The sequence below is a fragment of the Phyllostomus hastatus genome, unplaced genomic scaffold (assembly GCF_019186645.2).
Source record: "Phyllostomus hastatus isolate PE091 unplaced genomic scaffold, TTU_PhHast_1.1 phas_contig_210, whole genome shotgun sequence".
Taxonomy (NCBI): Eukaryota; Metazoa; Chordata; class Mammalia; order Chiroptera; family Phyllostomidae; genus Phyllostomus; species Phyllostomus hastatus.
Window position 1 is genome coordinate 4,714,983 of NW_025333737.1, and position 24,933 is coordinate 4,739,915.

Sequence of the window (24,933 nt, forward strand, 5' to 3'; positions counted from 1 at the left end):
CGGTCAGCCCAGCTGAGGACCGTGCCAAGCAGGAGGGGCTACTGGCAAAGCTGGGCCCTTCTTGAGATATTGGAACTACCTTTGAATCATGAAAATCCCAGAATGTTCTAAGATGATAAGGGCCTTCAAGGTCGTCTCACACATACTATTAATAACCTGCGGAAATCACCAAGAAAACTAAGGCCCAGGGTGGGGCAATGCCTTAGTCAAAGTTACTCCGAGTCAGGAGACAGTGTCAGGACAGACCCCTGACCCCAGCTCCTGTCCAGCGCTCTCCTTGCACGCTGGACGGCAGGAGGCCTGGGTTCAACCTTCTGCACGACCAGGAAGCTCAGCTGAGCCTTTGGTTCCCTTTTTTTATTTAGCAAATCAGGGACTATTTAAAGACGCTTATAAATGCTCACTCATTCATTGGAGGAGGTAGGTGTTATTATTATCCCCACGTGGGGATGAAAGTAAGCCAGAGATAAAGTAACCGTCAGAGGCAAGATGTGAACCCAGGTGGTATTGCTCCAGAGCACAAGCCCTGGGCTGTTGGGCCACGCTGCCTTCGTAACTGCAGTCCCTCAGCGGGGACAGTTAGCTGTAGGAGCTCAATGGTGTGCCCCGGCCAGCTCTTTAGGGGAGCAGGGCTGACGGCGAGTCCAGGACAGCTTCCAACCCAGCAGCCCCTGCAGGATGGATGAGACACGCCCAGGTTGCCCAGGGAAGGAAGGGGGCAGATCTGCCACTCCGGATCCAAGTCTAGGGCCAGCCAGAAAAGGGGGGACCCAGGTGCTCACTGTGAACTCCTGTGGGGACCTGGGGAGTGTGACCAGAGCTTATTGTCGAGAAGAGCAGCTTGGCCAGGTCCAGGGACTGCGGCCCCTCCAAAGGCACAGCCTCCCCTCCCCTGCATTCTCTGCAACCCTGGGCTAGGAGGGGAGGAGGGCCCTGCAGTGCCAGGGCCCCCAAACCCCAGGGGCATGAAAATGCACTCTTGTGTGGCCTCCTTGAGGCTCCAGCACTTGAGGTTTCTTCCTGAAAAAGGAAGCCATTACTCAACATGTTGCTACACACAGATACTGAGAAACACAAACCAAAGGCAACCGGGGCAGTAGCCTCAGAGGTCAGGGAATGGGGGTGGGGGAAGGGCTGGTCTGAGTCAGTCGGCCTGGGGCTGCAGCTACAAAAATGACCAGGAAACACTGTGCACAGCCGGGGCCATCCCTATTCCTAAGGGTGACATGGCAAAAACAAGCCCAAGACACAACAATAAAATCAGGACTGCCAAGTTATGGTAAAAACACATAAAAGATTATAAAACCATTGAACAAGTTTACAGAAACACGGAGATGTTTTTTGCATTATTTTGTTGCAGGACAAAGGCAGGACAAAAGAACTGCATGCTACTCTGTGGAGGAAAAAACTTGGAACATTTCTGCCTAGAAAACACAACCGAAGGGAAACACAGCAGGAACGCCAACCACCCTGAGCAGAGTGAGCGCAAGTGGGAAAGCTACAGGCAATCACGGTCTTCCTTCTATGTTTCTGGTTTCCAAATGTTCCACAATTACCATGCACTGATTTTATAAAACGATTACTTATAATAATAATACATTTTAAATGCTCGAAAGAGGAAAGTGGAGGGTGGAGGTGATTCTCTTCCACCAAGTCGAGGAAAGTGTGGGTAGGTCACCAATGTCGAAGTCCATCTGAAGGGGAGCCCTGCCCAGGGGAGCCCTGCCCGGGGCCGCCATGTCCAGCCCTCCCACAAAGCCTGGCATGGCTGGGTACCCCACCTGCCCCGCTGGATCTTCGATGGAGCAAAACCTCCCTGATTCAGAAAGGAAAGAGGAGGAAAGAAAGAAGACAATTTGATAAGATGGCATTAGATTCATTTTGCCGGGTTTTTTTTTACAACAGTGGGTGTCCATCCATTCATCCATCCAAGAATAGCAAGTTCGTACTGGTTACACAGCCTGGTGCCACACCCTACAGTTAACACAGAAAAGAGTAAGTCCCATTTCCCACCCTAAAGACTAGGTCATAGTAGAGGCTATCAAGTTACAATGCAAAGGGATATTTGGCAAGCTGCTGTGAGAATTCAGAGGTGAAAATAAAAATAACTTCCAGCCTCAGACAAACAACAGGTAGCAGGAAAGGGTTCATGGCAAAGGTGAGCTTTGAATTGGGTCTGGAAGAATGAGTAAGAGTCCATAAAAGGGTCAGGAAAACAGGCCAAGAAAGTATACACACTTCTATCAAAGGGAAGCTACAGATGTAAGCAATCACAACAAACCTCTCCTTAATAATGAGCAAGGAAATGCAAAACGAAAACAAAAAGGGGTTTTGGCGAAGCTGGCACAGCCACGGCGAACTGTCCCTGGTGTGGGCTGCGGTGAGCGCGCCGGGCGGTGCGGCCTTCCTGGAGGCCGTGCAAGAGCTGCTGGACACTGCGGCTGCGGCTCCACAAAGCAGCGCCCCTTGGAGCCAGAGATTCCACTTCTAGGCACACTTCCTAAAGAAACAAGTGCAAGCAAAATAAGTCTATTCTCGAAAGTGTGCCTTAAAATAGCCATCCATGGGGAAGTGGGTGACTAAATTCTGGTGTGTCTGTGTAGTAGGAGACGGTGCAGCCAGTAAAAGAAATCCCGTTTTCAGAGAATATTTAACGACACGGGCAATGGCTGTGACATTATGTCAAGTTAATAAGAGAAGTGACTACATTTACAATAGAAGCCCAATGTATCCTTTGTTCTTTTAAAGCATTTTTTCTGTTTTCGGCTTCATCAAGGTCAATTTATATTTTATAGAAAAATAAATGCCACATTTTCGGACTATAAGACGCACCCCTCCCCACCAATTTGGGAGGAATAATGGTTGTTAATGCTGCTGTTGAGTTCTGTTTACATTTACATTGGTGAAATGTTATGTTATCTATGTTATTAAATATTTTACTACATTTTTTGCTTCAAAAATTTTTTTCCTATTTTCCTCCTCTAAAACCTGGGTGCGTCTTATGGTCCAAAACATACAGGTACATCAAAATTTAAACACCAGAAATACAGAGTCTTATTCTGATGCTGTTACTCTTTTTGGAAACTTCTACAAAGAACATGTGTCCTTTCTGAATCACAAAATGTTATTCAAAATAAAAGAATAATAGGTGGGACTTCAATGCGAGGAGAAAGGGTCATCACAGATGTAGAAAACAGCGGAAGTCAGGAGTAACGGGGCACAGGTGTGTCCATGGAGGAGCTGGAGCCGGGCTCCAGCCCTGGCCCCTCTTCTCCCAACCCTGTGACCCTGCGACCTCTAACAAACACTGCACCACCCAGGAGCTCCCACCTCCTTCAAAGACAGACTGCTAACTTAGACGCTGGCCTGGGGCCCCATCAACTCTCTCTCTTCAACTCCTCAATCTCTCTCTCTCTCTCTGAAGTTTAATAAAGTCAGAGCCCTTTCTCTGACCAAGAAAACCAAATCCATTCTGGAGGTACGCAGCTGAGGTGGGCATACTCACTTAAAAGATAATGCCACCCATATACAAAGAGCATTTGGGGAAAACAAACAAGTATTACATTTAAGTCGATGTACAAATGCGTCTCAATATCAGAAATAATTAAACCATGCAAAGATATCTGTCCTAAAATCAAGAAAATGTGAAAACTTCTTTCTTCTAAAGATGCTGATGGCTGGATGAAGCCCTTAGCCACAGCCCAAGACATCAACGTTGCTCTCACGCTTCTGATAGGTCTGATCTGCATCAGACCTATCAGAAGCGTGGAGCTGGAGAAGTCAGGTCCCAGTTCCCAAGCTGATCTGCCTGGCGGGGTGGGGGGTGGTGGGGGGATGAGGCCCCACCTCCCATGGAAACAGCTCTGGATTGCAGAGTGCCACTCTCATTCTCCCCGGGTCCACTTACACTTCTCCAGTCTGACATTTACAGAGAATTTAGGCAAAATTCTGAACAAGTCTTACCAGCCTACCTGGGGTGTCCTTAGCCCCAATCACCCCACCCTCTTTCAGATGGAGAAAGCACCCAAAATGCCCAAGTCGGCTGCCTTCAAAATAAGCAGCTGTAGCCTGCAAAAGCCTAAGGTTTGGAAAAAATCCTTTGGAAAGAAATGCAAACTCCGTGACCAAACTGTACCCAGTCAAGAGCCCCAAACCCTCTCAAACGCCAAGCTTTGGTTATCCCAGCCAAGATAAGCCTTCAGATAAAGAGATTCAGCTCACTCCCCAAATAAATGTAATCACCGCAGCTAATCCTTATTTATGGTGCTTATTTAAATGTGCCAGGCACAGTTCCAAGCATTTTACATGTGGTAACTCATTTATCCTCGCAATGGAAGAAACATGCACAGAGAGGTTAAGTAACTTGGCCAAGGTCAGGGCCAGAACGAGCCCACACCTGCCTTCGTGCACGTTGGAAGAGGGTTCTTCCTCTGGGGAGCACAGCGCAGTCATACACAGGGCACATGCCTGGCAAACAGGGGCAGTCGGGGGTTCAGCATCCTCTCCCCACCTTGTGCAGAGCAGAGCCCACACGACTGTATGCTGTCCCATCCAAAATCATGCAGCTAATAAGAGGCAGAGCTGAGGTGGGAACCCAGCCTACCTGGCTCCCAAGTAACAAGTGAGTATAGTTTAATATTCAATAAGTGGGCTGCAAATTAATGCAAGCCCAGGTGTACAGAGGCACTGGCTTGGGTGACTAACAGCACCAGTTGTGTGTCTAGGATGATGAGATTTTCAGCAATGATGGGAAAATGCTCTGACATTTACAACTGCGTGGGCCAAGGCTTTTTAGCATTTTTGTCATTTCTAACGGGAATACAGGCATGCCTCAGAGAGATCGAGGGTTTATTCCAGACCACTGCAGCAAGGTGAATTGGAATCTTTTTGGCTGGTGGAGGCTCTTGCCTTCAATTTGTAACAAGTGCAACATTTGTGAGGTGCAATAAAGCTAAGTGCAATAAAATGAGGTATGCCTTATTTCTAAAACGTGTTTTACCCTTCTCTCCCATTTAGGATGGCATGCAGCAAATATAATTTAACCTTGCCTGAATTCCACACCACCATCCTTGACCTGCACCCAGGGACACCAGCCTCTTGCTTTTCCTGACACCCAGCCAGTGCCTCCTGATCCTGGGTAACCGATCTTACTCTGCTTCTATAATGGCTACCGGAGAAAATAGAATGTGAGGTGGGTTGAGGTCATTTAAAGTTTTGGGTCTTAACTTTCCTATGGCTTAGCAGTTCTTTTACTTGGTCCTACCCAACTGCCTGCTCCTTCCCAGTTCCTGGGTCTCCCTGGCTTCACACTCTACCAGCCACCAACCTGAACTCCCTCCACCTGCCTCTCTTCCCTCCCGCTGGGAACTCATCACTTCCCATGACCCCCTCCTTCCCTCTGAAGGCAGCTGGGGGTTAGGGCTGGGGGTCTAGCTGTCCTTCAGCCTCCACACTCTCATTCACGTCTTTCCAGCCTTAAGAAAACACGTTCCTGCCACCTTCTCACTCCTTCCCTTCAGGCCCAAAGGTCTTGAAACATTCTCTCAGCTGCTCACTCTCCTTACTCCTCCATCTGTCTCTCCCCATTGCAGAAGCAGTCTTCTTATGTCTCCCGCTTCTTGAGTCCATCCCGCTGGACTCCCCGTGGGCGCTAGCACAGGGAGCCTCTCCTCCTCCCCTCATGAGCTTGCCCCCACCCCCACTTCTCAGCTGTCCTCTGCCTCTGACAGCTCAGCAGCCTTCTCCCCAGCAGCACTCCCCCCACCACCTATACACAGAGACCTCCTAAACCACAGACGCTGAACGCCACCCCTTCACAAGCTCTGGACCCACCTACCCAAACCCCAGATGAATGGTCTGCCTGCCTGGCCCAGAGGTAGCGCTCACTCAGATGTTCTGACCCAACCTTATTCTCTCTCACCTCCCATCATCTAGTTGCCTCCCACTTCCCAGACTCCATTCTTCTTAACAGAATGCTGATGTTCAAAAGTTGACCCATTCCCATCCTCCTTGCAGCTACACCTTGCAGGTATAGCTGTATGCCTAACATCTGGTCAATGGCATGTAAATGGCAGTGTCACATGGTAATTTCAGAAAGAATATTTAAAGAACACTTCCTTCAGCCTTTCACCCACCTACTGCCTGGATTGATGTGATAGCTGGAGCTCTAGCAGCTATCTTAGAATACGAGGACAAGGAACAGCAAAGGGACTGAACTGGAAGAAACCTTCCCATGAATCTGTGGGCCCACTGCACCAACCCTGGACTCCTTACCTCCAGACATCTTTCATGGGTAAGAAAAGTGAACTGTCTGAGGCACCGTTATTTTACTTTGCTGATGTTGTGAATGAAGCCAAACTTAATTTTAACTAATATTCCACCTAAAGCAATTTCCTCTTACATTCCTTGTCTCGGTCAGTAATATTAACATTTACATCTGGAGCCCCCAGCTGTTTACTGGCCCATTCTCCCTGCTAGGTTATAAGCAACTAAATAACAGGGCCATGCCTCTCAGTTTTCAAACAAAATTATCAAACATCCAAGAACAACAGAGAGTAACAATATTCTATCACATTTGGTTCAGACATTTTTAATTTTAAAAAAATGAAACATTATAAATAAGGTTAAAATACCCTACTCCTCCTCCTAGAGCCTTTTACTGCCTCTCCCTCCCCACAGGCGGCCACTTCGGGAGGCTGGTGGGCAACCTCCCTGGCCAGGATTTTATACTTTCGTCACCACCGTTTTGGTTGTTTGAACTTACAGAAGTGGTTATCATCACTTACATGTATCTTGCAACTTGACTTTCTACCAATCTTTTTCTTAAAGGTGGCCAGGCTGACTCCCGTACATTAGATTTAACCTCCAATTAGTCCTACATTACATAAATGTAGCACCTCTTATCGATGTATCTCCCTGGTGTTAGGTTGCTCCCAGCTTTTCATAATCAAAAAATGTGACAATGAAAGCACTTTCCTCTCCACCCCCAAGTGCCTGTGGGGCAGTTTCCTAGTACAGGTGACAGTAGTGAGATGTCTGGGTACAGGGCATGTATATCCTTACCTTTACCAGACAGAGTCAACCTCCTCAAGAGAAGTAGCCCTACCAGTTCACGCCACGCCGGGCCCGGTACGAGAGGGGCCCTGCCACATTTATTTCTGAACCGCCAGCCCCCACCTCACATGCTGGCGGCAGGGCGTATTCTCATACATTTGTCCACACTCTCCCTCTCGTCTCAATACTCTGCATTGGCTACAGCAGGGACACAGGGAGACCTTCAGCCCGAACTTCTCTCCCCAGAGGGCTGCCTGGCTGCTACGTGAGGATGGGCCACCCTGCAAAAAGCAAATCAGGCTGCCACCGTTCCGAGTGGGTGCACACGTCATTCTCCCCGTATCACATCTCCATCCAGACGGACACGGACCCTCTTCCCTCCTGCAGCATCTGAAAAAAAAACAAAGCCCTCTGTATCCACCCCCAAACCCTTCATATCACGTCCTCCCCAAATGCTAACTGGAAGACCAAAGAGGGCAATTTATCAGCATCTGACCCACCACAAGCCCTCCCTCTTTTCCCCAGAATCCACGGGCTACTAGAAAGAAACATCTCATCTTGGGTGGTGGCTTGTGAAGGTCTCCTGATAAAGGAAAGTCCCAGGCAGAGAGAGGGGCCAACTTGTTTATTTCCAAACACAAGCCAGATTCCAGCCGTGACACGTACCCTGGAAACGAGCTGTGGGGGGCGGGGAGCAGGGGGAGCTAGGGCTGCACAGGAGGGTTGTGGTTGTTTATTTTTAGGAAAGCAAGTCCTCCCCAAATCGAGCACATAGCCCCTTCCCAGTCCTGTTTTTTCCAGCACTCTGATTCTGCCTGGCCACGCACTTTTCACCTGGACCTGCCTCAAATGCAGAGGGTGCTGCCCCAACCCACTTACCCCAGGGGCGCAGAAGAGCACCAGAATGCTCCCAGATGGGTATCCACCCCTGCCCCACCACACACACACACACACACACACACACACACACACACACACACATTTACTGAACGCCTGCTCTGTCCAGGCACTAGTTTGTAACAGTGGGGCTAACCCAGAACCTGCCCCAGGGAGCTCACAGCCTGGAAGATAATCACTGTGATGCTGCCTGAAGAGACGCGTGGTAAATACCGTGCGAGATGAAGGCAGCACAGAGAACGGAGAGATCCAACGCTGGCTGGGAGCGTCGGCAAGTCTTCCAGGGCGGAGTGGCGCTAAGCCTGGTCTCCCCATCAGCATGGGTGAGCAGCAGACACTTTTTGCCAACACCGTAACCCGAACACATGTCTGCCTTTCCCCCGACCAGGAACATGAGGAGCGACAAGGCAGCAGTCAGTGTCAAGGGGGAAAGCCCTGAGTTCCCATGCAATCCGCCTCTACCAGAGTGTCGACGGCTCACTCGTGTTCTCGTGGGCAAACTGAAGGCTGGGACAAGCAATGCGGGAACATCCTCTCAGCTCCAGCATTCCCACCCGATGGCCTCAACGCTCCCTGAGTATCAGTCACCGGGAGGGACTACGGGAAGGGAGGGAGACCTCGGGCTAGGACCCACCATAGAGATACTGGCCGGACGCTGTGCCCCCACCATCAGAACGTTTTAAAAGCACACGGGTGATTCAAACGTACAGCCTGCGCTAAGAACCGCTGCTGTAAACAATGTTCCCGGTGCCTGAGGGCCCAGCCCACAGACTGACCCAGAACGGGCCTGAGCAGGAAGCAGGGACACCACCACCAGGGCCAGTCCTCCTCTCAGAGGACGGGATAGCCGAAGGCCGAACTCTGAGTCCAGTGACGAAGACAAGCAGGCATGGAATCACACCACAGCCAAAGCTCTCTCCCTCTCCACCTGTCTCGGCCAGCTAGGTGCCCCCTCCTGGGGGAGGGTCTCTCTCCTTTGTCCACCGGGAGAAATGGGTAAAACCACAGGGTGAGGGTAGCACCCCCTCCCGTCACGAACCGGGGGCCCCGTCCCCACAGAGGAGCCCGGGTGGAAAACAGCAGGAGTGGGAGACAGCCGGGGCCTGGGAAACCTGGGCGCACGGCCCGGCCTCCTGCCTGTGAGTCAGCCGCGCAGAGGCCCCTTTCAGACAAAGGGGCGAGGAACAAAGCTCCATTGTACATGCTCTGCACGGAAAAGCCGGCCGAGACAGGGCGCCTTTAGGGCCGGGGGGTGTCATTAGCGTTTTACCTACTTATTTATTTACACTCATTTTATCGAACAAACACTTAGTGGGCACAGCACCTGGCGTGTGCCAGGCACAGTCCACAGCCCTGGCACACATGAACTCACTGGATTTCCGATCACACTGCTGGCCACACATCCAGAGGCTCGAGCTTTCCAAAGTTAATATCCTGGGAGGGGAAATTTAATCCTCCCCGTCCCAGGCATGTGAGCCATCGCAGGACAACGTGTACCTACTGCACTCCGCTCCTGCCTGGCCCGGAACAGGAGCCGGACACCACTTGGGTGTAGGGACGCATCCCAGGGTGTGACCTACATCCTTTCGCTGCAGTTTACGAAAGGCCACCTTCCATAAAAATGGAAATTTTGTCATGTTGAGGTGGAAAGAATTCAGGAGTCGAACTTGCTTTGTGAACTTGAGCACATCCCGTAGCTTCTCAGAACCGCATCTGCATGTCTGTAAACGGGAACAGTGCCCCCTACCTCCTAGGAGGTGTGAGGGGGAAATGAAATAATTAGAAGAATTGGGCCAAGGGCCCAACATCAGCTGCTGGGGTCCTGCCCTTCTCTCATCTACAAAGCGCCATGGCCGTGGTGACCAAGATCTCACTTGGCCTTGCACCCATTATCTCCCAGCGGCCCAGAGAGATCCAGTGCTTCTATCCCCATTTCCGGATGGGGAAACTGAGGCTCCACTGGAGGAAGAGCTTCTCCCAAGGTGGTGGAGACCAGACTCCAAGCCTGTGCCACAAACTTTCCTTTGGCCCTGCTTCTGGGTCCCTCACCACTGCCCCAGGCCCCACCCAGGTCTACAGTTTAAACAATCATAAAGCTTAGCAGCGCTCCTGCTTTTGTGTTGCTCCTGCTTTTGTGTTTTGTGCGTTCAGGTTGTCACCGCTGAGCAGGAACCGTGGTCCTCACCGTACCCAGGGTCCAAGGCAAGGCCGGGCAAGGGGAGGTCTCGTTTGGGGACAGCTGCAGTCCTGTGATTTGCAGCATGGCCCAGACTAAACGCCATCAGCCCAGCTACGTGCTCGTGGCATCAAACCTGCCTCAGCCAGTAAGTCAGAAAGGAAATTGTGCTGATGTCACAAAAGCCGAACGCTTAGGGTTCAGCGAGCCTCAGTTTCCTCAGCTGTAAAATGGGCATGGGGAGGCGTGATGCTGGACCAAACCTTGAAGGGATTTCCTGTCCTCCTGCCTCCAGAAGCCTCATGGGAGTAACTGATTCAACCCCAACATTGCCCCACACCTGAGCCAGAGGGCAGGCTGGGACCTGTGTTTGGAGAGTGGGAAACCAAGGCGCAGAGAAGGAAGCGGCTCCCAGATTCCCACGTCTGAGGGGTGTGGAGCTATTAGGGACTATTAAAGGGTGGGGGTCTATGCGGGTAATTAACTGTTTTGATTAAACAGAAGTCTCTTTTCCCAGCCATTCGGGCTGCCCCTTTGCACAGGGACCACTGCCAGGGCTTCCATTTGTTGACCACAGGCTATCATCTGGAGAGGCCTCTGGTCAGGCATCACTTTCCCCACCCCCCACTCCCCACCCACCTCCCCCAAAAGCTTTCAAGGCTCAGAAGTGAGCCCTGCAGCCCCAGGTTTCAGGGTCAAGTAAGCCTGGAGTGCATGCCAACAACAGATTTATCCCCGTCATCAGGTAAGTATGGCTCAGCCAGTTCTCAGCTACGTGACCTGGACAGGTCGCCCAGCATCTGCGCCCTGACCTCCTTGCTCGAACACACTGCACGGATTCATGACACGTGTCACACACAGTGTGCAGCCAGAGCAGGCCCCAGGGAGTGTCTGTTCCCTGGAAGGCTCCTTTCGGTCTCTCTGCCACCACAGCCCAGTTGAGGGGTGCGGAACTCTCCCAGCACTGCTGCGACCTTCGGGGGGGACGGGGGAGTGGAGGGAGGAGAGAGGGTCCTGGTACACTTTTCCTCCCCTTTGGGCATCAGCCTCAGGCTTCCCCCACTCCTGCTGATGGAATTCTTGTCCGGCCTCCACTTCCCCACAAAACTTGTCAGCACAGAACGTCAATTACTAACGTAGATGTCCGCCTGTCCGCACCCCTGGACACACCGTGAGGGCCCCTCCAGGGCAGGCTCCGGGTCCCCAGCCTAGTGGAGCAGGCACTCAGCTGATGTAGGTGACGATGGGTGGCCTGCAAACACCAGCGTCACTGGAAACTACTTTTACGTTGTTCTCGGGAGGCAAATCTACACTTCCCAGAGAAAGTGCAGAAAGAAAACACTCAGGTGTTTTCAAACTAAGGATCTTTGGTCCTTTCTTTTCCCTTTAAGAATATAAAAGTTTGTGCCAAATTTCACAAGTGCAGCTTCCCCGCCCAGTATTAAATGCTCTGAGAAACGAAAAGGGGTAAGTATTGCCTCATCTGGCTGCTCTGCTGACCTAATCCACGTGAGCTGTTTCAGCCTCCAGGGCCTGGCTGGCCAGGCTCCCTTGCCTGGAATGTCCCACCCCCTGCAAAGCCTTTGGGTTCCAGACAATCTCCCCACCCTCCACCTTCCTGCCCCCTGGGGGAGACCGACACCCACCTCCTTGGGGCTCCCTTTGGGGAGAGCATCCCTAACGACTTGTTCATGACTAAGTTTCTGAGTCTTCCCCCAAGGACTGTGACTGTGGCCAAGAATGCAAGCCCCTTGAGGTCCCAGGCCCTGTCTTGTTTGCTCCTGTATCAAGAACATGCAGCCTGATGGGGTGGCACGTAGCAGGTCCTTAATAACGACTCGACGAACAGATAGCTTGAACTGTGTGGCTGGTTTAGCTTACCATAGGTCCTCTTCCTAAATTGCGCTCTGCTGTATTTGAAATCATTCCAGGCCCCCAAATCTACTCACAATCCTAGCTTACAACATGCACAATTATAGAACACAGGGACTCACCACAAGTCACTGAGTCCCTTAGCTGGACAGAAGCGGGTTTTACAACATGGAAGTGGCTGGGGGAGGTTATCTTCTGGGAAGATAGCCCGGGAAAGCTGGCCAACCTTCAGTTCTCAGAGGTCTCTTCCAACTCCAGGTAGGAATGCACCCCACAGAGTGTTACACAGCTGCACTTAACAAATGAGCCCACTCAGCCACTGTGCCGCGCAGGGGAAGCAGCGTCCAGGGCGGGAAGCACCAGACGGACCCACCTTTTTAAAGTTCACTCTTTCCCCCGCCCCTTCCCTCTCCCACTACACACACACACATATGTGTTTTTTAAGAGTGATTTAAAATTTGCTTCTACGCTTTTATTTCTCAAATCTTCTATAATAGGCATATGTTAGTCTTATAATCAGATATAAAAATGGTTATGAGGAAGGGAAGAAGTGGGGAGGGAGGGGGAAAGGAGTTCCACTCTGCACTGCCGTAAGGACGGGAACAAGGGCAAAGACACAGTAAGATGTTCTTGGTTCTTCAGTGCTGTCCCAACAACAGATTTATCTCTGTCATCAGGTAAATGTAACTCAAGTGCCTTTCCCAACACTTTTCCAGGGTGGCCTGACCCCATAAGGAACACATTCCCATCTACGATAATAATGACAATATTAATAATAATAGTTTTTATTGAGCGCTTACCAGGTGGCAGGCACGATTCCATTCTGTAGCTCACTCTCATTTATTTCTTATAATGACTCCAAGGCAATTATTATTATCCCCCTTTCACAGATGAGGAAATAGGCACAGCGAGATTAGGTAACTACCCCAAAGTCACACAGCCACCTTTTCCTGATTTTCTACTTTGGTTACTGCCTAGACGTGATCTATCTTAATTGGACAAAGCCGGGTTGTATAGCTGTTGTGTTATTAAAATGGGGCTTAACGTCCTCAGGGACAGGCGAGGCAAGGAGGGAGTTATTTTGAGTGGCAATAGGAAAATGAGCATTAACTCAGCCACCGAAAACCAACTGGCCGTTGGGCAACTGGGTGGAAGAGGTAAAGGGATGAAGCAGCACAAACTGGCAGCTACACACACCACAGAGATACAGATGCAGCACAGAGAACACCGTCAGGGGGCTCGTGGTAGCTGTGTATGGGGCCAGGCGGGCCCTTAAGAGGGGGGCGGACACTCTGTAAAGGACAGAATTGTCCACTACACAGTCTGCTGTGCACCTGGAACCGACACCGAATAATAGTGAATGTAAACTGTAATTTTCAAAAGTTGTCCTACATCACCTTGATCAAAGGATATGACTGGAAACTCCTCTTGCTTTTTTTTTTTTTTTCAGTATAGTAATTAGTTCTCTTATCTGGTAGGCCAGAAGAGCTCAAATGCTGCTAAGCTGATCAAACAGACTCCACAGCCTACTTACAAAGGCTCCGTCCAACCTCGAGTCCCTCCAGCTCCCTCCCGGCACCGATAGCACTGCGACATCTGGTACCTGGTGTCTCCCACACACAGAATATAGAAAGCAGAAAATATGAAGGTGAGAAGAACCCAGCACCGTAAGTCCTTACTTAACACCACCGATAGGTTCTGCAGCTTTAAGTGAAATGATGTAAAACAAAACTGTTTTTACCATAGGCTAAATGATACGAGGGTTAAGTCATCCCAATAAATTTAATAGAAAAAGAGTTAAGTTCCTATGACATCCATCAACATTATAACGAAACTACATTGAATAAATAAAATGATATTCAGTTAGTTGAGGCCCGGCTTTATCTAGAAGTAAGTACACAGAGCCCATAAGATGTGACAGCAATAACGGAAGAATTGGAAAAGACTACAAAGCAGACCCAAGATTCAAAAAGTGTACTTTCCCACAGTGGAAAAAAATGGTCCCGTTACATTGTTTCGAAGAAAATGCATGTGCCTTCTTGAACCATTTAAAATGATTGAAACACATTTTCGTGCTCCCAGAAAAGTTTACTACCAAGAAAATTCACTTTATATGAAACGACTTGTCCCCTGAGCTAATAAATTATGGTGCCTGCTGTTAGCTGCCTTCCCTGTCCACTCTCCCCTTCTTCCTGAACTTTGGGTATTCCTGATTTTGTTCTGGGTAATAATGTGTTCCAGTCCCAGGCTCCTCTGCAACAGTAACCAGTAGTTGCCACGTGACCCAGTTCTAGATAGTGAAATGCAAGGTGAAAACTATTACATAGTTTCCAGGAAGTTAGTTTCCCTCATTAAAATGGATAAGAGTCCATTGGAAAAAGCCAGCTTCCCTCTTGTCTGGAATGCAGATGTGACGGCTAAAGATACAGCAGCCATTTTGAGAGCATGAGGGAAAACTGAGGATATTGGAGCAAAAAGAGGAGTCAACATGGAGCCCAAGGACTGCCTGCCTCTGGATTTCTTCTTTCATAAGAAAATAAGTCCCTTATTAGTTTAACCCAGTGTTGTTTGGACTTTTTAAACACGGAGCCAAATGAGCCCTGGCACATTAAATTATAATTCAGGGTGATGAAAATGATTCCTAATATCTTAGTGTTACTCTAAGTAGCCTGAAAAGTATTTTTGTGCTTTGGGGTACCCCGGTAAAACACAGACCGGCCAACCATTACTTACGAGGAGCCTGCCTAGCTGCTGCCAGTGGCAAAGGGCCATTGATTGGCATTGTGTCTTTCTTTGCTAAGCTGACTTGCTTCTGCAACTTGGAATTTTGTGAAGAAACAAAAAGCGCTTTATGGCAAGGGCATTAGTGCCACAATGGGACCTTTCTGCTTTGATTATGAAAACACATTAAGAGCTTAGCTGCACCGCAAACAGCGACCAGGAGACTCGTCGACTGAGGCCTCAGCCATCCTGACCATCCTCCACTCAATATGCTCAAAGAGGGACAAAGCTACTCAGGAGAAAATGTTGCAGGCAGACACCAAAGCTTAAAGGGGCTGGGCAGTCAGGTCCCCCCTGGAGGACTGGCACGAACAGGCTGTGCTCCCGGCACTGCCTTACACCCTCCTGACCAGCCCGCGACAGCCCCCTTACAGAACCACCCACATGCAAGCTCTAGGACTCTGGTCCCCACACCTGGAAAGGTGATGTGGCCCCAGAGGAGCTCGAAGACAACCCGAAGGGTGCAGAAGCAGGACACTGTGCAAGCTTCCCACAGTTGCTGAGCTAAGTCAACCTTCCCTATATGCCAACAAGGCTCAGGTGAAAACAGAACTCGATGCCGTGATTTCCCCGCCAGATCCCCCCACAGAAAGCGTACGGACACGTGCACACTCACACACACACACACGAGCTTACCAAGAAACACGCCTAGCAGCAATCACAGCAGCGTTCTTCAGTAACATGCCCAAACGGTAAACAAACCAAAGGACCATCACAGGAGAATGGACACACAATTCGGTGCTTATCATTCAATGGATAACACACAGCGGCAAAAGTCAATCGACAGCAGCTATGTGCAACCAAGATGCATGAATCTCATACCGTGGAGCAGAAGCAGCCAGACACTAAAGCATACATAAAGCATGACTGTCCTTACAGAAAGTTCAGAAAACAGGCAAAACCAAACTGCAACGCTTAGGAATGTGTATTGGTGGTGCAATAACTGTTTGAAGAAGCAAGGAAGTGACTACTATGAGTCAGGCCAGGGCTGCTTCTGGCAGTAAGGGAGGGAGTCACGACCAGGGAGACTTCTGGGTGTTGCCAGGGTCCACTTCTTGATTTGGCAAGTGGCTACAAGGGTGGTGTTCACTTTGTGAAAGTGCATCAAGTTTTACATTTAAGTTTTGTGTACTTGACTGAGCCTATGTGACACTTTGCGGCACGAACAGTTACAGATACAAAGGAAAAAGGAATACTGTCTGTGTCCCCCGCCTTCCCTTTGGAGGACGGGCGCTGCACTTGTGGTCGGAAACCCTCAGCCTGGATGTTTCAAGTATATTCATCTCTATCTCCCAACACCAGGACGGTAAGATCCTCGAAGGAAGGAAACTGTTTTGGATATACACATTTATTCATTCTGTAGATTAGTGATGGATACCCAAGAGAGAAGCTCAGAAAGTACTAGAAAAATCACTAGAGAAGGAGACAGACTTTGCTGCATCGCCAGGGCACGTGTTAGAGCCCAGTCAGCAGTCAGGACACCTCAGTAAGGAGGCAGGGGTCGAGCCTAGGCCTCTCCCAGCCCCGAGAGTGGGCCCCAGCTAACCGAATGCACCCCCGACTGCTAACACTGTGCAAAGCCGCCGTACTATTTTATAGCAGGGAATTGCCGTCTCCATTCTACCAGCCCAGAGAGTTTGCATCTACCAGTGTACTCTCCCCTGGTAAGCAGGCCTACACTTCCACACATGTCTCTGGGTGAGCTTATCCTTATCTAGCACCTAGTTTGAGAACTGCCATGTTTGGTGGCAATGAATAAAAAGAAAAAAACACAACAACAACAGCAAAGCTGGATGCCTGCAGCCAGCCACAGTGATGGACGCACAGACGTCTAACGGCCAGGCGCCCTCCCTCTCCCCTGGGCAGCCTTGCTTGGTGGGGCACTGCCAAAATTTGACTCAGGACCCCGTCCTTTTCCTAAGCTCCGTGGCTGACCAAGCTGCTTTTAAATCGCACATTCTGTCTGCAGAGACACCTCAACCGAGCACGGCCAGACCCTGCTGGCCTGGGAGCCCCAGGGGTCCTGCAGGACACCTTGAACTGCCCTCCACAGGCCTCTCATGAAAGGAGTCAGCCAGCTCCAGAGGGCTGGCTGCTGCCCTTCCCTTCTGAGTTCTAGTCCCCAAATGCCCACTGATGCCCCCACCCATTGGTGGGTATGAAGTCCTGTCCCAGAAGAGCACAGGCAGCCTGAAGTCCCTGCACCCCCCATTCCCTGCCAGCCAGCTAAGCTGCCCCCAGAGGCCCACCTGCCGCCTCCCCAGAATCCTCAAGCTCCCCAGAATCCTCAAGCACTCAGCCGGACAGAAACAAGAACAGAGACCCCTCTGTGCTCTGAGTCATCACAATGGTATCCACACCCAACAGTCAGCTCCCGGCAGGTATAGCCAGGGGTTTATCGATGGCCAGTTTCCAGCCACAGCCAGCTGTCCCCACCCCATCCTTGACATCCACCACTTCACAGCCAACTGGTCTGCATGAGCGAAATGAAGTCTCTGTTGCACCTTTGTCACATTTTCTCTGGGAAAGAAGTGACCAGCAAAGAAGCTACTGGCAAGGCTTTTTAGAGCTTCTCGATTGTTTTTCCAAGGTCTGCTCACCCCCACCTTCTGACACCCAAGAAGGGATGATGGCTGTCCTGCCCCCTCTCAGGACAGAAGTGAGGGTCTGGGCCACAAAGGCACCCAGCAGTGAGTGGTTAACACTGAGATGGTGCTAGCACACTGAGAAGTGTGCCTGGGGGGAACAAGGGGATGCTCAAAGGAGAATTCAAATTCATTCACTACAAAGAATTGAGCCAGGAAATGGTATCTGCACACATCAAAAAGAAGCTCCACGAGCCTTCTCTCCACAGCCTTCAGCCGCGCAGATCGCAGCCCTGCCCAGGCACTCAGGAAAAGAGGCAACAGCACATGCCAGGCACACAGACTCTGTTCAGATCTTCTCAACACCCCATTGTTCAGACAAGGGCACTGAGGCGGGGAGGTTAGGTTGCATAATTACCTTAAGCTAAGGCCACTCAGCCATTCAGGGTAAGGGCTCAGTTTTCTCCAGCTCTTGGATTCCTTCCAATCCCATCCTGTCTGAACAATGTCCGTGAAACTTCACAAAATGACCCTCACACCGTTGTCACGTGTTTTACCACATCCCTTCACATGGTCTCATTTCATCCTCACAGTTCTTCAAGGTGTTTCGTTATTGCCAACATTCCCCTTTCACAGATGAGCAGACTGAGGCACGCAGTGCAGCGGCACCACACGGTCACTGAGATCGAGGAGAGCAGCAGCGGAGGGCAGCCCTGCCGCCCACACAGGCTAATCGGGAACAGTACTCTCAGACAGCTGGCTCTGCCACGTCCCACAGCCCTCATAAGAAGGACTGGAAGTCCATGGAAAAAGGGAAACCCACCAAGATGTTATGTCAGGCCAGGGTGTAAAAGATGGAGAGGAAGCAGCCCAGGTGGACTGATGTGCGCAGACACTACCCTGTTCCCGGCATGCCAAAGGGAAGGGGGCAGGGGCGCTGGCCTTTGTAGTCCCCAAGATAGGATTATGCGAGGGCCCCTACTACCTACCTGTGAGCCAAATCTTCGTGCCCGTGCTCTGGAAAGGGGACTGAGGCCAAGTCTGGGTATCACCTCCTCCCCCAACACATACCTGACAGAGACCCGACAGAGACCCCAACCTCTTTAACCCATATGTATTTGGTGTTAAAAGGCACTTGGCCCAGTGACCAGGGCTGTGCCAGGACGCCGGGGTTTCCCCTCGCTCTGCAGGGCATCTGCTGGGCCAGCAGCCTGGCTGGCCAGCCTCTGGGCACCCGGGTTCTCTGACGAGTCTGTTCAAAATTCAGGCCAAAACTTAGTTAACACAGGAAAGAAGCGCCCAGAGGAGACAAGCCCACGTGCCCTCTCTCCAGGACGGTCACCCTGACCCTTACGCCTGTCTCCTACCCCTGCTCCTCTTTCACTTCCTTTGTTTACGTCAGGAACTGAGGGGCAGAGGAGAAAGAGGGACTGGGCCCAGGGAGGAGTGGCGTGGGGCACACAGCACAGCTTAGAGTCAGATGAGGGGCTCACTGTAAGCTCTGGCACTTGACAAAAGGCAGGCTCCTGGCCAGTGCACTACTGCTTTGGCCCTCAGAGATCCTCACCTGCAAAACAGGCATCACGGCACCTCCCAGCCAGGAGGATTCGGCGGGATGATAAAATGCCCAGCACAGGGCCTAGCACGTCACAGGCACCCAACCAATGGAAGCCACTACTCTGACTGCCCAGAGCCGGGACTCCAGCCAGGGCTCATGACACGTCCAGAGGACACCCGTGAGCCCATGCACCACCCCCCCAAAGTACAGAGCCAGCCACTCTGCTCCACGGGACGTGACCTGCCTTCCCGTTCACAAGGCCCCACAGGTACTGCCAGGACAGCGGCCACAGGGGACACTCTGCCCAGGCACCTGCTCCTCCTTCACTCAGTCAGCAGGGAGGGAGCGGCAGGCACTGGGGCCTGGGGGCAGGGAGGCTAGTGCCCAAGTGGGTTTCACTTCTCTCCAAGCCCAGTCAGCCCCCCTGGGGGCAAGACAGCAGCTGCTGGTCTACCTTCCAGAACGGGACTGTCCAACAAAAGTATAAGGCTAGCAGCCCCTTAAGAAATTTTATATTTCCTAGTAGCCACCTTATAAACAGACAAATGATACCAATTTCGAGGATACATTTTATTTAACCAAACATTCCCAAAATATCCCTTCGGCATGTTAGAAAATATACAAAATCAGTATTAAAAATTATTGAGATATTTTACATGTGTTTGCTCACATTGTCTTCCGAGTCTGCTGCATGTGTTTAGCTGGAACACATCCCAATTCCAACGAGCCACATTCTCAGGGTTCGGCAACCATGTGTCACAATGGCTACAGCGTTGGAAAGAGCAGAATGAAAGTCTCCATCGCTGTAGAAAGTTCTGTGACACTACACGGATGTCTCCTTTTCATTAAATCCTGGGAGTTTCTGGCCTTGGGGTGTGGGGAGTGGTGGGGGTGGGGTTCCTCCTTCTGAATTACCAAGGGGACTGAGTTCTCTGGCAGCTGGGGACTTGACAGGAAATACCTGTTTGTCTGGCTACGAAAAGTTTTCCCCTCCTTCTTCCCCAGGCTTGGGCAGGGCCGGGGGTTTCCATGACACCTGCAGAACCCAGAGTGCTGTCCCCCAGGGAGCCGAACTCAGACACAGAAGAGAAAAATCCAGCGTCAGGGTCTAGGGGTTTGGGGGTGGCTAGGCAGAAGATAAAGGCTGGCCTTCAGCAGGGCTCCAGGCAGCCTCTGAGCTGGATAAACCCCTAAAAACACCAAGTTACCAACTGCAAAGGGGAAGGTTTGACTCCCCGGGTTCCCAGCTGCCAGTCCAGGGCCACTCCCTCCACAGAGATGACCAAGAGGGAAGGGAGGGAAAAACAACCAGAACATCCAGCCCCACAGGCAGGCTGGATAAATCTGGCCATAGCCACACAACCGAGTATCAGGGAGCCATTAAAACCCTACGTGAACATGCATGGCTCTTCTCACACAAGTATGCCAGGTTAAACACCCACACTAAGCTAGAATTTTTAGCTATACTACCACGTGTCATTATTGCAAGGTCATGAGTTATAGCAGTATTACTACCAGAGGGAGAAAGCAACTCTTCCCCAAATCAAATTAACTGGCCCAAGATGGCCTTAACTGGCCCAAGATGGCCCAGCCAGGATGGGCCAAAGCTACACTGAGTCAAAGTCCACCAATTACTATTCTACAGGTGTATATTTCAGGGGGTTAACATTGTCTTTGCTCTGTAATCACAATGTGCATTATGCCATGCCATCTGCCTGCAGACAAGAATGGAGAGGAAGCATGGGGATTTGAAAATGGTTTGGGTGAGGTTGGGGCAGTAAGCCAACTGTTTTTTAAACATTATTATACTGTTTATGCAACACATCACTTTTTTAAAAAGATTTTTATTTATTTATTCTTTTAAAAAGGGGAAGGGAGGGAGAAAAAGAGGGAGAGAAACATCAATGTGTGACAGAAACATCGATTGGTTGCCTCTTAAATGCTCCCAATTGGGGACCTGGCCCACAACCCAGGCATGTGCCCTGATTGGGAAGCGAACCAGCGACCTTTCGGTTAGCAGGCCAGTGCTCAACCTACTAAGCCACACAAGCCAGGGCACAAGGAATCACTTTTTAAAGGGGGCTCTGTTCTGGAAAGGGAGAAAATGAAAGAAGTACCAAGAACACTAAGCATATCCAAAGCTGTCCTGGTCACCCCCCAGTCTGAAGTCCCACACCCCCGACAGCAGGTGGGGCTGAGGCTTGAACTATGGCTTGCGTGGTGCTTCGGGTGAGACTGAAAACATGTCAAAGAACTGGGTGGGAGCATGGCTGATGGCAACCTCTTGGTGACACTAATACCTGGCACAAAATGGGAGACAGCATCATAAATATTAACAACTAACATGCCTATGGTGCCCTGGCACTGTTGAAAGCATTTTGCATATACTAAAATACTAGCTCATTTAAACCACACAACAACCCTACTGAGGTAGGTAATATAATCCCTCCCATTTTGCTGATAAGGCAACTGAGTCACTGGCAGATTAATAACTTGCTCGAGATCATGTAGCAAGGGAATGGAAAGGCTGAGATTCAAACCAGACAGTCTGGCTCCAAAGTAGAGCTCTGAGCCTCTCTGCTATACTGCCTCTCTTCTCACAATACTAATAAAAAAGCCTCTGCTGCCTGAATCTGCGTGAATCACCCAGCTGAGGTGAACTGTTGGCACCTTCCTGGATTAAGAAACAGTCCCTCCTGGAAATAATGAGGGCAGTTGGAGGGGGAGGGGCAGGCTTCCAGGAAGCACACCCATGCACCTGCAGACTTGCACACGGTGGGAGAGGCCATCTTTTGGAGCAAGCGGGGTGCACTGTGGAGCCTGCATGAGTTTGGATCAGCCCCTGAAAGTAGGAGCGCCTACAACAGGGAAGCTGGGGCTACAAGAGGCAGAAGGACAGACCCCTCTGGCCAGCAACCAGAGGATGCAGATGGACAAGCCCACTGACAAGCCTGCTCCTGGCACTAAATGACCATCCTCCAGGCCTCTGAGGGAGATGAGCATTAGTTGATGAGCTCTCAGAGCGATTCCTATACCAGGACACCCCTCCCAGGGCACGTGCTGCTCCAGCAAGGCTGTGCCTGCCCAGAGACCCTCTCCAGTGGTGGCTAAAGGAGGACATCCCACCTCACAATACTGCTTCTTCACAGAGACCCTGGGGTTGGGGTGCTTCCTGCCCATCTGCAACCCAGAGAAGAGAGAGAAGTGCCCAGCCCCTCCCTCCTCCGTGCCTAAACCCCAATCTGCTCGGTCTCCACCCAGAAAGCGAGGTCTGTCTGGTGTCCTATGGGCCACCTCAGGTCACCTCTTCCCTCAAGGCCCTCCAGGGGCACTCCACCACGGGATTGCTCACCATCTCCCCTGTCCCCCGGCCCCAATTCACTCAAAAAACATTCCTGTGCCAGATGCTGCAGGAGGCCGTAGGCAGGTAAAGATGGACTTTGCCCTTGAAACATTTGCAGACCAAGAACTGATTTAAAACCATTCACCAGGTCGGGCTGGGTGAGCAGGGTCTCCCAGAGCCACTGCCTCAGTCGGGTTTCTGGACCTCCACGGGGGACTCGCAGGTGGCTGGGGAAGTCACTTCACTTCTTTAGATCTCAGAAAGGTCCAGGTGGGCCTGACAGACCTAAATGCCGTTCCAATTTTTGCTACAAAACAACCCGCCAGCATCTCTAAACCTCCCACAAGGCTGAGCACGACAGCTTCTCCAGAGTAAGCAATCTGCAAACCCTGGATGCTTGAGCTGTTACCAGAAGTATTCAGATAGATACAGAAACACATACCACTTGCCTCATCCAAATCCCAACTTGCCATTTTTGTTCTAGTCAGGATACATCCATCAGGATCAGACAGGCTCTGCCACGGTCACGACTGCCCTGAATACGTGGTGGTTTGTACAACAAAGGTTGTTTCCCATTCATACTGGGGGCTGCGGGAACCAACCAGGAGCTCTACCTTGGGTCCCCTCGCATGGCTGACAGAGCCTCCCTCGTCTTTGGGGAGCACTGATGATGGTCACAGTTCAGGGGAAAGAATGTGGCAAATTGCACCTGAGCCCCTAGAGTTTTCCACTTCCAAGTGTCATCATGTTACTTCCTGCTCACAGCTCATTGGCTAACAAAAGTCACATGTTCGCCTTACTAGAAGAAGGCAGGGAAGCTCAATCCCACCCTGTGCTTAGTAGAAATAGATGATGAGCTGCACCAGTGACCCCAAGCAGGGTTTGAGCAGAAGTTAGTATCAAACTGGGTGAAAAGTTCAGTAACGTTTCTTATTCTTTTTAGATCAGAGTTTTTTAACCTCCCACTACTGACACTTGGGGATGGATAATTCTTTGTGGTGGGGGCTGTCCTGTGCATGGCAGGGTACTTAGCATCTGTCCACAAGATGACTGCAGTGAGTCCCTCCCCAAACTGACAATCAAAAATGTCTCCAGCACCCTGGTTGGTGTGTCTCTGTGGATTGAGTGTCGGCCTGCGAACTGAAAGGTTGCAGGTTTGATTCCCAGTTGGGGGCATGCGAGAGCCAACCACTTGATATTTCTCTCACCCATCCACATCTCTCTCTCTTTTTTTCTCCCTCCCTCCCTTCCCCTCTCTCTAAAAATAAATAAATAAAATCTTTTAAAAAAAGTCTCCGACATTGCCTAATTTCCCCTGGAAGACAAAATGGCCCCAGTTGAGAACCTCTACTTTAGACTTAAGAAGCATAATATCTATTAAGAGAAAATACTGAAAATGCCGTAAGAGACAGTTACCTGAATTGCAATATAGAAATAATCACCGCACCCACTTCAAAGGGTTGTTGTGAAGATTAATCCAGCAGATGTTGGTAGAGCTCCCAGCACGGGGCTGGGCACGGGCAGCCTGCAATGACGTGGCCTCCGAGGAGGTCACTGTCACTCTCAGGGCTGCCGTGAGACCGCCGTCTGGGGACGGACAGGAAACAGCAGAGCTCCCTTCCTGCGGGAGCAGCAGAGCTGTCCACTGGGCCCAAGGCCACCCCTGCCCCACCGCTGGCGGGGCCCAGGGCTGGGGGGCTGCTGCAGGATTCCTGCCCCCACACTCCTGCCCCCAACGCCTCACGTCGGGCAACATCTGTGTCATGGCTGTGCCAGACGGTGGAGGCAGAATGTGCTGACGCGCCAGCGTGGGCAAGCACAGCAAGGTGACGAACGAGCATGATGAACGAGCATCTGACCAGAGACAGGCTCCTGGCCAGTGACCTGGTCAGCAGCTTGCTACAATGACCATCTGTGAGGCTGTGGGTGGCAGAGGCCGGCCGCACCCCTCCCAGCACCCACACCCCAGACTCCTGAGAGTCAAGTGCCTTTTACCCAGAACAGGAGGGGAATGGAAGGGGACAATAGACTTGATTTTAAATTAGCCACAGGAAAGGAATGGAATGTGGAGAAGACAATGTCAGATATTAAGACATTAAGGTTTTTAAAAGACACCTTCCTTGGATCACGGGCCCTGACAGACAGCCGCCTTGCCTCTCGGGACTCCTTCCAAGGGCCAGCCCTGGGACGGTCCAGGCCACACCGGAGGGCTCGGACGCGTGCAGGGTTCTCCCTGCTCAGCGCTGGTCAGGCGCACCACCTCTGGAATCGGCAGAGCTAGCCTGGAATGCCAGCTCTGCCATTTCCTCGCTGTGAGGCTGTGACGCCGAGTTCCTTGGCCTCGCTTATCCCCAGGGGCCATCACCCACAACCATGCAGCCCGAGCCCCGCACTGAGGCACCAGTCCAGGAGGCAGGCGTGGTGGCTGGCAGGAACCCGGCCCACACCGTCTTCGCCAAGCCCCCCAACCTGGCCTGGGCCACCCGAGGGACACATTTTAGTAATTTGCATAAAATTTGCCCTCCAGATCCTCTATTCCTCTACCTTGAAGTAGGAGTAACAATCCCTATATCACCACCAAGTTATTATGAAAAGTAATGACAATGCATGCAAAGTGTTTGTAAGCACCTGGCACCGAGGAAGTGCTCAGTGAGCACTGTTATGAAAA

At 51.0% G+C, this 24,933-nt stretch overlaps 1 protein-coding gene across 7 annotated transcripts in view; it reads right to left on the reverse strand.

The window, feature by feature from the left end:
• The window catches only part of KSR1 (kinase suppressor of ras 1), a 150,940-nt gene that overhangs the window by 84,791 nt on the left and 41,216 nt on the right, over nucleotides 1-24,933 (reverse strand). Inside the window, exon 1 of one of the 7 annotated variants that reach the window (XM_045836323.1) lies at nucleotides 7,063-7,382. The exons of the other annotated variants lie outside the window; for them this stretch is intronic. The gene's annotated coding sequence lies outside the window, so the exon portion shown is untranslated. Of the gene's footprint in view, nucleotides 1-7,062; nucleotides 7,383-24,933 lie in introns of those variants that run through there. 7 annotated transcript variants of the gene reach the window in all.